Here is a 12,982-nt window from a genome sequence, read left to right as displayed (position 1 = left end):
GGGTGTTGTCATACAGCAAAGGACACTTGTTACTGCAATAGGAATTGGACCCCTCACAGCAGGTCAGCTTTGGACCAATCCTCTGTGGCATTTTCCCTTCAAAAAGAGACTTTGATTAATATTTGGGCACCTGGAAGAACGGGAATACGCTGTTCAACCTCTGTTGGGAGTGCAGGGGATTCCAGAGTGGTCTGACATAAAAGTGAAGGCAAAAGGCATCCATGGTAAAGTACAGCTCTGTCCCCTAACCATCCCCTGAAAACATTGGGAGTGAAATGCTGTAGACCAGAGTTTCTCATTTTGCCAGCTACACTGGAACAAGGCTTCTCAGTGGAGGTGAAGGAAGCCCTGTAGGTGCCAGCCAAATTCCCTGGACTGGGAGTACAGAGCAAGAAAGACTCCCCATCATCTGGAGCCCCCGGAGTGGGACTCTTAGCAAAGCAGAAGGCTAGGAACAGACTTGAAACCTGTTTCACCACTTTTGATCCAACACAAGACCCGCAGTGCTGCTTTTGACACTCAACAAACTTCGAACTGCTTCTTCAAGCAATCTCAGTGCTGTCTCACACCAGAGAAGATCACTGCCACCTTGACTCCAGCATCGGCTCACCGCTGTGGAAGATGACAACTCGCTGCACTTCGAGCATCGCATCGATCCAACATGACCCTGACTTGACCCAACTCTACTGCCGACTAGAACTGCTGGATGTAATCATGTCACTCACCGACTCGTTTCAGGGAAAACATTGGTTCGACCCATCTCAACCGCTAACTTGAACCTGATCATCAAACTTCATTGCCTCAAGCAGTGTCTCAATCCATGCAGAGCCCCATCATCATGACACTGACTCGCTGCTGCATCAATGCAATTTGACCCGTCTCGACACAGGTTCAACTGCAGGACTGTATACAGTACAGGGTCCAAGACCAAGAAATAAGGTACTGTGATGAATACCTGTCCCCCGGGTCCATTTGTGGGACCATAGTGGCTTTAAATATCCCCTTTCTGTCTGTTCTCATAAGGCACCTTCTTGAACACTCACAATGTGCTAATTTATTGCCTGTACACCCCAGCTCAGATATATCCAGAGTGTTACTCTACAACAGCTTGTATTTTCTGTGTTTCATAACAAGAATGGGGTTTTAGTTCGTTTATTTCTATCTTTATTGTATCATTAAAAGTCTATATTTTTATAGAACCTTTATTGGACATTCTTTTATTTTGAACTACTGTACTCAAGTTGTCAGGGTTGCTACTGCTATCACCTCACACCTCTCCTGAAAAGTATTGTCTGCCCTCGGCCCATGTCATCACGAAAGGCGAAGGAGGCATACCCTTCGAGCATTGTCTGTTTTACCCTTGTGATTGGGGTCACTGCTGGTTTAGTAGTAGTGTGGGGCTCATAAGGTGGTTTAACCACTACTCATTCCTTCCCTCTTGCAGATCAGTAGTCATTTTGTCACAGTGGTGACCACAACGTCTGTCCTACAGCTGAGGTAATCTTTAAGCACAAGACAAGATGATACCATAGTGGGGCTGGGAGAAGTCATGCCCAAGGTACAGGAAACTGCACATTCAACTAACCCATTTTCCTACTATTTGATAAGACGACAGCAGTCGTAGAAAAGGGAAAAGGAGATGAAAAAAGTGATTCAAGAAGAAACAATGGGCCTCATTACGAGTATGGCGGTAAGGCAACAATGGTGCCGGTATCGCTACCGGCACCGTTGTTACAGTACCACCATACTGGGTGCCCTTACAGCCACCAAGCAGAACTTGATGGTAGCAACGGTACTGTTACTAACGGTACCGTTGCTACTACCCTCCCCATTGCCATTGAGCCCTATGGGACTCTAATGGGAATGGGGATTCATTTTTACCGGCACCCAGAAAAGGGCAATTACAGGGTCTCCCAAAGTCGTAATGAGCCAGTAATTGACCTTTTCTGGACGCCGGAAAAAGTTCAATACCGGCATTCTTGGAATGAGGCCCAATTACCAAAAAGTAACAAGGTGGGGAGCTCTCAGCAGAGGGCGGACATGAACAACATGAAAAGGTCCTCTTTAATAAGTTGCTTACAGAATGACACTTGTCTGTAAAAACTAACATGGGATGTTGTCCTAGTCTCCTGGAGACAACAATGACCACAAAAAATACAGCGGATCAAAGATAATTCAGATGGACCAGACCAACAACTCAAAGAAGACAGGAAGGCCTCGAGTAAAGCAACACCACAACTTCCATTCTAGAGATGTTGAAGCCATGGACGGGGTATGTGACGAAGTGTCCTACGTGCCGGAGTGACTCACGTGCTGCCAGAAGAGGCTGATGCGAGGGACTTGCGTATGTGAACAAACTTGCAGTTCTCACATGTGTAGGAAGCAGAGCCAATGTGCTCAGTGGGTATAGAAAATCAGTGATACCCAGAGCTGCTGCAAAATCTTTAACTTCAACACACACCGAAACACCAGATTCACAGGCCGACCAGAGAAGGAAGAAAAAGACAGAGGCCACCCATCATATAACATCACTTCCTGCCACATGACATTTCCCATATAGGAAAAGAGGAAGACTAAAAAAATGAACGACCAATCGCTACAGAAGAAAGAGGAGGGACGATACAAACTTATTCCAGAAAAGGCAATGGGTTGAAAGAGGATCATACCTGTATGAAAAAAGTTGTCCGATAAGCATCATGGGAGCTTATGTTGAAATCAGGAAGAAGCAAGTGCAAGGTGACATTCTGGTGACGTGAGCCTTAGAGAAGCTATGAGGCTAGATTTAGATTAGAATCATAGTGTGAGAACCATAAGGTTTTATTACACTCCTAGACAATAGGTTATATTTAGATTAGACTCATAGAACGAGACCCGTAAGGTTTTATTACACTCCTAATAATAGGCTGGATTAGGATTAGACTCATGGTACGAGACCCATAAAGTCTTATTACACTTGTAGGCAATAGGTTAGATTTAGATTAGACTCATAGTATGAGACCCATATGGTCTTATTACACTTGTAGGCAATAGGCTAGATTTAGATTAGACTCATAATACGAGACCAATAAGGTTTGATTAAACTCTTAGACAATAGGTTAGATTTTGATTAGAATCATAGTACGAGACTCATAAGGTCTTATTACCCTCCTAAAATTAGGCTGGATTTAGATTATACTCATACTATGAGACCCATAAGGTTTTATTACACTCATAGACAATAGATTTGATTAGACTCATAGTACGAGACCCATAATCCCTTATTACAATTGTATAAATCCTTATGACACTCCTAGAGAATAGGTTAGATTTAGATTAGACTCCAAGTATGAGCCACATAAAACCTTATTACACTTGTAGGCAATAGGTTAGATTTAGATTGGACTCATAGTAGGAGACCCATATGGTCTTATTACACTTATAGACAATAGTTTAGATTAGACTCATAGTAGGCGACCCATAATCTCTTATTACACTTGTAGGCAATAGGTTAGATTTAGATTAGACTCATAATACGAGACCCATAATCTCTTATTACAATTGTAGACAATAGGTTACATTTAGATTAGACTCATAGTACAAGACCCATATGGTCTTATAATAGGTTAGATTTTGATTAGAATCATAGTACAAGACCCATAAAGTCTTATTACCCTCCTAAAATTAGACTGGATTTAGATTATACTCATAGTATCAGACCCATAAGGTATTATTACACTACTAAAAATAGGCTGAATTTAGATTAGACTCATAGTATGAGACCCATAAGGTCTTATTACACACCTAAAAATAGGCTGAATTTAGATTAGACTCATAGTATGAGACCCATAAATCCTTATTACACTCCTAGAGAATAGGTTAGATTTAGATTAGAATCAAAGTATGAGACACATAAAACCTTATTACACTTGTAGGCAATAGGTTAGATTTAGATTGGACTCATAGTAGGAGACCCATATGGTCTTATTACACTTATAGACAATAGGTTAGATTAGACTCATAGTAGGCGACCCATAATCTCATATTACACTTGTAGGCAATAGGTTAGATTTAGATTAGACTCATAGTACAAGACCCATACTATCTTATTAAACTTGTAGGTAATAGGTTAGATATAGATTAGACTCATAGCACGAGACCCATAAGGTCTTATTACACTTGTAGGCAATAGGCTAGATTTAGATTAGAATCATAGTATGAGACGCATAAGGTCTTATTAAACTCCTAAAAATAGGCTGGATTTAGATTAGACTCATAGTACGAGACCCATAAGGTCTTATTACACTTGTAGGCAATAGGCTAGATTTAGATTAGAATCATAGTACGAGACGCATAAGGTCTTATTAAACTCCTAAAAATAGGCTGGCTTTAGACTATACTCATAGTATGAGACCCATAAAGTCTTATTACACTCCTAAAAATAGGCTGGATTTAGATTAGACTCATAGTATGAGACACATAAGGTCTTATCAAACTTGTAGGCAATAGGTTAGATTTAGATTAGACTCATAGTACGAGACCCATAATCTCTTATTACACTTGTAGGCGATAGGTTTGATTTAGATTAGACTCATAGTACGAGACCCATATGGTCTTATAATAGGTTAGATTTTGATTAGAATCATAGTACAAGACCCATAAAGTCTTATTACCCTCCTAAAATTAGACTGGATTTAGATTATACTCATAGTATCAGACCCATAAGGTCTTATTACACTACTAAAAATAGGCTGAATTTAGATTAGACTCATAGTATGAGACCCATAAATCCTTATGACACTCCTAGAGAATAGGTTACATTTAGATTAGACTCAAAGTATGAGACACATAAAACCTTATTACTCTTGTAGACAATAGGATAGATTTGGATTAGACTCATAGTACGAGACCCATAAAGTCTTATTACACTTGTAGGCAATAGGTTAGATTTAGATTGGACTCATAGTAGGAGACCCATATGGTCTTATTACACTTATAGACAATAGGTTAGATTAGACTCATAGTAGGCGACCCATAATCTCTTATTACACTTGTAGGCAATAGGTTAGATTTAGATTAGACTCATAGTACGAGACAAATAAGGTCTTATTACACTTGTAGGCAATAGGTTGGATTTATATTAGACTCATAGTACAAGACCCATACTATCTTATTAAACTTGTAGGTAATAGGTTAGATATAGATTAGACTCATAGCACGAGACCCATAAGGTCTTATTACACTTGTAGGCAATAGGCTAGATTTAGATTAGAATCATAGTATGAGACGCATAAGGTCTTATTAAACTCCTAAAAATAGGCTGGATTTAGATTAGACTCATAGTACGAGACCCATAAGGTCTTATTACACTTGTAGGCAATAGGCTAGATTTAGATTAGAATCATAGTACGAGACGCATAAGGTTTTATTAAACTCCTAAAAATAGGCTGGATTTAGACTATACTCATAGTATGAGACCCATAAGGTCTTATTACACTCCTAAAAATACGCTGGATTTAGATTAGACTCATAGTATGAGACACATAAGGTCTTATCAAACTTGTAGGCAATAGGTTAGATTTAGATTAGACTCATAGTACGAGACCCATAATCTCTTATTACACTTGTAGGCGATAGGTTTGATTTAGATTAGACTCATAGTACGAGACCCACAAGGTCTTATTACACTTGTGGGCAATAGGCTAGATTTAGATTAAAACCATAGTACTAGACCCATAAGGTGTTATTACACTCCTAGACAATAGGTTAGATTTAGATCAGAGTTTCACAAGTTCTTGGCTATTTCGGTCTGGTCTAACATGGCGACATGTTAATTCCAGTAATATTTAATTTCGCTTGGTTTCAAAGAGTTTGCCACAGGTCGCGTCTCACTGGGTTTGTGGTTTAGCCAAGAGAGGACCACATATAAACGTAAGTGAAAAAGGAGACCCAGGGTGAGACTGCGCCCAGTTTTTCAAAACATGGTTTAATATGTAGGTTTTCCAAAAAGTGCCCTTTCAGATGACACGTGTTTTGGTTCCCTTTGAGACCTTCTTCAAATCAGGGCTTGATTTCTCTATTAGGTTTAGCAGAAAGTATCCGCTCTTCAAATATCGGGTTAGATCCCTAAAGCCAGTGGTCTCGTGTTCGATCGCGTGCTGCCAAATGTCCGGAGGGGATTTAGATCAGAATCATAGTATGAGACCAATAAGGTCTTATTACACTCCTAAAAATAGCCTGGATTTAGATTTGACTCATAGTATGAGACCCATAAGGCCTTATTGCACTCCTAGACAATAGGTTAGATTTAGATTAGACTCATAGAACTAGACCCATAGGGTTTTATTACACTCCTAGACAATAGGATAGATTTTAGATCAGACACATAGTACGAGACCCATAAAGTCTTATTACACTTGTAGGCAATAGGTTACATTTAGATTAGACTCATAGTACAAGACCCATATGGACTTTTTACACTTGTAGGCAATAGGCTAGATTTTGATTAGACTCATAGTACAAGACCCATAAGGTTTGATTACACTCTTAGACAATAGGTTAGATTTTGATTAGAATCATAGTATGAGACCCATAAGGTCTTATTACACACCTAAAAATAGGCTGAATTTAGATTAGACTCATAGTATGAGACCCATAAATCCTTATTACACTCCTAGAGAATAGGTTAGATTTAGATTAGAATCAAAGTATGAGACACATAAAACCTTATTACACTTGTAGACAATAGGATAGATTTAGATTAGACTCATAGTACGAGACCCATAAAGTCTTATCACACTTGTAGGCAATAGGTTAAATTTAGATTGGACTCATAGTACGAGACCCATATGGTCTTATTACACTTATAGACAATAGGTTAGATTAGACTCATAGTAGGCGACCCATAATCTCTTATTAAACTTGTAGGCAATAGGTTAAATTTAGACTGACAGTCCGAGACCTATAAGGTCTTATTGCACTCCTAGGCAATAGGATAGATTCAGATTAGACTCATAGTACGAGACCCATAAGGTCTTATTACACTTATTGACAATAGGTTAGATTTAGATTAGACTCATATTACAGGACACATAAGGTCTTATTACACTTGTAGGCGATAGGTTAGATTTATATTAGACTCATAGTACAAGACCCATAATCTCTTATTACACTTGTAGGCAATAGGATAGATGTAGATTAGACTCATAGTGCGAGACCCATAAGGTCTTATTACACTTGTAGGCAATAGGCTAGATTTAGATTAGAATCATAGTACAAGACGCATAAAGTCTTATTAAACTCCTAAAAATAGGCTGGATTTAGATTATACTCATAGTATGAGACCCATAAGGTCTTATTACACTCCTACAAAAAGGATGGAATGAGATTAGACTCATAGTATGAGACACATAAGGTCTTATTACACTTGTAGAAAATAGGACAGATTTAGATTAGACTCAATAGTATGAGACCCATAAGGTCTTATGAAACTTGTAGGCAACAGGTTAGATTTAGATTAGACTCATAATACGAGACCCATACTCTCTTTTTACACTTGTAGGCAATAGGCTAGATTTAGATTAAAATCATAGTACTAGACCCATAAGGTGTTATTACACTCCTAGACAATAGGTTAGATTTAGATCAGAATCATAGTATGAGACCCATAAGGTCTTATTACACTCCTAAAACTAGGCTGGATTTAGTAATCTATATTATGAGAACCATAAAGTCTTATTACACTCCTAAAAATAGGCTGGATCTAGATTAGACTCATAGTATGAGACCCATAAGGCCTTAACACACTCCTAGACAATAGGATCTAGACTCATAGTAAGAGACCCATAAGGTCTTATTATAATCATAGACAATAGTTTAGATTTAGATTAGACTCATATTATGAGACCCATAATCTCTTATTACACTTGTAGGCAACAGGCTAGATTTAGATTAGACTCACAGTACGAGACCCATAAGCTCTTATTACACTTGTAGGCAATAGGATAGATGTAGATTAGACTCATAGTACAAGACCCATAAGGTTTTATTACACTCCTAGACAATAGGTTAGATTTAGATTAGACTCATAGTACGAGGCCCATACAGTCTTATTACACTCCTAGAAAATACTAACAGTTATACAATCTGCAACAGAAGGGAAGTTTAATCCCAAAATCAGGTGTACATGCTAAAATGCCAGTATTTTGTAGGAAACTACAGGGACATTAAGGGAACACAGGCCAAATGCCTGTGCGCAGGTACCCTTTAAAAGCAATCCAAACAGAGTTTTCCAATACAGGAAACGGTCCCCTTAGTATATAATGGGGCAAAGTCTGTAGGCACAGAAACCGTTATGGAGAAAGGATAGGTAGGTCTGAGATAAACTTCAGAGGTGCAAACAGGGCAGCAACCTAACCCAGGGACACCAAAAGAGATCCTCACAAAGAGTTCCAGTCCAGGAAGAAAGGGAGCACAGCAGGATTTGTGCCAATGTAAGTCTGCAGCAAAACTCAATAGAAGGGGACCTGCAGAAACCCATGGCCACGAATCACAATAAACCAACAACTAAGGTCCCAGAAATAAGTATTTGCGGTGGCAGTTGTAGAAAGCACAGCTCAGAAACAATGAAACAACCCAGTGAGTTAAAGTCTTTCTTTGCAGGGTCCAGTTACAGGAGCAGGTCAACCAGAGACTCAAACCAAAGACGATCCAGACGACCCAAAATAAGAAAGTCAGCTTTCTCAGGAGTGGAACTCGCCATCCAGGAGTGAAAACAATGTTAAAGAAAGCTTGAGGAAGAAAGAAGAACATGACCAAGTAGTTCCAAATAGCTCAATGGGTAAAGAGGGGAACCAGTCAGCAGAAAACAGCCCCACAAACGAAATGGTGGAGGTGACTCAGCATGACACATAGCAGAGATGGGCTAGAGTAGTGCTACCATCCTTATGTACAACGACAGCTTCCTTACCCAAAGCACACAACCAAGAGGCCATTCGGGAAGACAGCAGTAAAACAGCAGAGAACAAATTCCAGCAAAGGATGCCCAGTCCAGCCATAGAGGAGGGCAAAGGGGGGATAAGGACAGCACAGGAAGAACGCCCAGTAGTCAAAAAGGAAAGCTGGTTCTAACGGTAAGGACACAGGGCCCATCCAGTCTGGCTCTATGACGCTGGACAATTCACTGCATTTTACCACAGTAATTTATATGGGGGATTTATATTTATATGGTGGGGTTATTTATATGCCCTGTTCTCCCTACCCTTCTATTTTCTCTTCACAGTACATATTTCTATACCCCCTGACCCGCTGCTCCCTAGCGCAAAATATTGTGGTAAATTGTAGTAAAGTGTCCTGCAGGTAAAGGGCTGCAGTTGTTCGGAAGATACCATCAGTATTGCCAGACTTTGCACTAAAATTGCAGCAGCATGGCTTCAAGGCGAAAATCCTCCAGCGGGCCTGTAAGCAACATACCAACATCTCAGCAGAATTAGGAAGGGCCAAGGACTCCCCGAGATATACCCCTTCACATTTGGGCTGGCTTAAGCGACAGGATTTGTGGTCTCTGGTGTAGATTCTTGGATCACTTGCGTGGTCTTCTTAGCAGCCTTCACCTTAGGGCTTTCTTTTTAGTTCGAGTTTTGTGAAGAAAGGGGCGAGCCTCCCCTGATGCCAGCCTGCTCGGTAAGTAAACAACCAAGCAGACTGACTGCGGGGAGACAACACAAAAGGCCAGGAAGAAACCTGCAGGAGGTCCGTGGATAGTACGGAAGATGCAGAAGTGATCCAGGAATCAGGCGAGTAAATGAAGCAGCAAGAGCAGCAAGAGAGATGGAGAACGTGAGAGAGCAACAGGGGAACCAGAGTGCAACGCTAGGTAAGCGATGAACAGCTGAGAAAAGGCTGTGTGGAGCAGAACTGAGGAAGGAAAAATAATGAAGAGCAAGGAAAAAAGGGAAAGGAAGACTGGAGGAGCGCTGAGAAAGGCAATGAAATGCTGAGCGTTGAGTCGCGGGGCTCAACGGCAGGCTTGGCACATATGAATGCAGTAAGCAAAAACGATAGACTGTGCACCGTACTGCCTGGAAGTGCAAGCGGCGGCCATATTGGTAGTAAAAATGATGCCCATGAAGCGAGAACAGTGCTTCCAGCAGTGCCAAAGTGACCTGGAGTGGAAAATGATGACATCATGCCCCCTCTGAAGGCTCCAAGCTCTGGGTTTGCCAGGATGGAGTCGTTGAAACCGGCGGAGCAGGGGTGGCGCATGTATACTGGAGGATGTTCTCCTGCCGTGTATCAGGGCCCCAGGAGTAGAAGAGGCAGGACTCTCTCAGGGATGGTGTCTGCCCCTTGTAGTGACCATCTCTGGTCCATTCAGTGGCACCAAACAGCTGTGTCGAGTCCTGCCAGATGGATGAGGTCATACCAGGGAGACAGAGTGGCCCACAAATCTACATTGTAATCAGGCCCCCATTTCCGTCCTGATGTAAATTAACTAGCTTGATGCCTTGAAGGCCAATAGTCATATCCAGTGATCTTCCAATAACACTTCTAAAACTTAGGGCTAAGGTGCTATGTGGACACGACTCATGCACATAGTCATGATCTTCTAGGTGACAGGCAGGGCCGACAGCTTCCCTTTCATCATAATTTTCCTTATAAAGCTGTGGTTTCCTCTAGGTGTGATCATGCGTATGTTGACGTAGACATGGTACCACTGCCCTAAACATCAAAAAGGCGGTGAAGCCCTGATCTGTCAAAGGGCACCATAACTACTCTGCTAAAACCAGTAAGGCGAGGTGACTAAAATGCCAACGAAAAATATCTTCGACCCTCCCAAATCAAGCTGACAAACAGAGTGAAGCTAAAGAGCACCGACGGCTGAATAATAATGCAGCGTGTGCTTGGTTGCAGCTGGAAACCAATTGTTCATGAGCACGAGGAGATGGTTGGAGAGAACCCTGTTGAGAAGTGTTCACTAGTGTCAGGGTAAGCTTGGCGTCCTGGATGGCATACCGAGAATCCAAAAACCTGATGGGCCTGGGCATGTAGGATCCAGGAAGAAACACTGGTCTGCAGAAGTTTCAGACGACAATTAGGGAGAGAGAGCGTTCTTCCCTCGCTGGCAGATTTAATCTGACAGTGATGACTTTGGATAGCGAGATATGAGCATCACTACTCGAAGTTTTCTGGTTGGCTTTGTAGTCACAGTTTGTTTTACTTCTTGATCTATATTACTTTGTCCCGGTCGAGTTGCTTTTACTGTGTCAATGCTTTGATGGGCCTTGTGTAGTGGGCAAAGGGTTTTGCAGTAATGGCAGCCAGTTTTTTGATCAGTGGATTTACATCCCGATCCAGTACTTTGTAGAACTTGCTATTCATCCAGCGTCTCGATGCTCAGCAGGTGCTGGTCTGTTGTTCTTGTGAGGGGTGCTGCGCCAGCAATTTCTGAGAATGACAGAAAGGAGAGTTTGACCCTCTCTGGTACACAACTGATGGCTGCTTGGGAAATTTGCGTTTCTGATTACAAGCAGCTGGTTTCCCCATGGTGGCAATCTTATGTATTTATTTATTTTAAAGTACCACATGCAATCAGGAAGTTGGGAGCTGCTTGAGAGCATTAACGGGAATAGGGGAAATGGAGGCAGAAAAAGGAAGCAGCAGGGTTAGAAGATATGGTACAAAGCATCCAAAGCAGGAAGGATGGCCACCTTCCTGGAGGACTGAATTGCAAACAGAGTGGTAATAGGCAGACACTTCAGAAGGGGCCCAGACTTCTAGGTGGGCTCAAGGCCACAATCCATGAAGCCCAAGACAGAACTCCTTGAACCCTAGTGCCAGAAGGAATATGAACAAAAGAGCAAGCTGGAATTGGGGGTATAGTCACTCTGGTTCGTCTTGTAGGGCTGAACTGAAGTCCTGTGCACACTAGATCATGCTACGGCTTCAGGTGTGTTTATCTGGGTCAAAACTCCAACTGTTCATTGGGGAAGGCCCTCAGAAAAGTAGACGTATCAGGTCTTCTTGAGATGCATGTGGTTCTCTGTGAGGCTGAGGTTTTTTGGTAGGCTGTTCCAAAGTTTAGGACCCTGAATCCACCATCTTTTTCAACGTTTCAGACTTTGCTGACTATTGGTGACCGAAAGTGTCCAGTGTTTTTTTGATCTGAGGAGTCTTGGGGGACGGTAGTGTTAGAATTTCTTCGCCAGGTATTCTGGAATCCAGTGAGGCAAAGCCCCTTGAATTGCACTCATGCTGTAATCGAGAGCCAGAGGAGGGTTGTCCACCCAGTTGAGATATCACCTATGTTTTCAGTCTTGAAATCAGTCTTGCCGATATGTTTTTTGACTAATTAGAGTGCTTTTGGGGATTCTTTAGGAGAGCCTACTTACCCAGCGTGTTGCAATAGTTCAACTTGAATAGGAATATTGCTCTTATTACTTCAACTGAAACTAAAAATTCTAAGAACAGTATATTTTTTCTTAGCATTTGCAGTTGGTGGAGTGCGTCTTCTGTGATGCTTTGTATTGTGGGGTAGGGCGTGTAGGTCATTTCTGAGTCAAAGATCAATCTTGGATTGGAAAACATGCTCTAACAGACAGGGTAACCGTTGACAGTCCTATTGGTGTAAAGTGTATCAGGTTGAAGTGGCGGCAGGCAGCCATCTTGAGTAGCTTTGCCAATATGGTTCTACTGGGGATGTGCCATCTGGTATGGGCTGTGTCTCAGAGCCATCGGGTGAGGGTTGGATTTGGAAGCCTGGGAAGTGGTTTTCGCCTTGTGTTACCTGCATGCCACCGGAGCAGTCCCACCATAATACCACTCCTATCGACAAAAGCTGCCATAGGCTCAAGCGCCCCATATATTAAGTGCACAGTGTGTGGTCATTTAATTTTTGGAATGGCTCATACTAGCAGTCAAGTCATCAGCTACTGTCAAAGGCGATTTGCCCTCAGGTGTCTGTTACCTAGGCTATGCAGATCACTTGCCATGAAACTAGCTTGAAAAA

At 41.7% G+C, this 12,982-nt stretch overlaps 1 protein-coding gene across 16 annotated transcripts in view; it reads left to right on the top strand.

The window, feature by feature from the left end:
• Positions 1-12,982, top strand: part of TNXB (tenascin XB) — a 687,232-nt gene that overhangs the window by 324,130 nt on the left and 350,120 nt on the right. The gene's annotated exons all lie outside the window — the stretch shown is intronic.

The sequence above is a fragment of the Ambystoma mexicanum genome, chromosome 13 (genome assembly GCF_040938575.1).
Source record: "Ambystoma mexicanum isolate Mex_15411 chromosome 13, UKY_AmexF1_1, whole genome shotgun sequence".
Classification (NCBI taxonomy): domain Eukaryota; kingdom Metazoa; phylum Chordata; class Amphibia; order Caudata; family Ambystomatidae; genus Ambystoma; species Ambystoma mexicanum.
The sequence above is the reverse complement of the archived record's forward strand: the minus strand, read 5'-3'. Positions and strand labels throughout refer to the sequence as shown.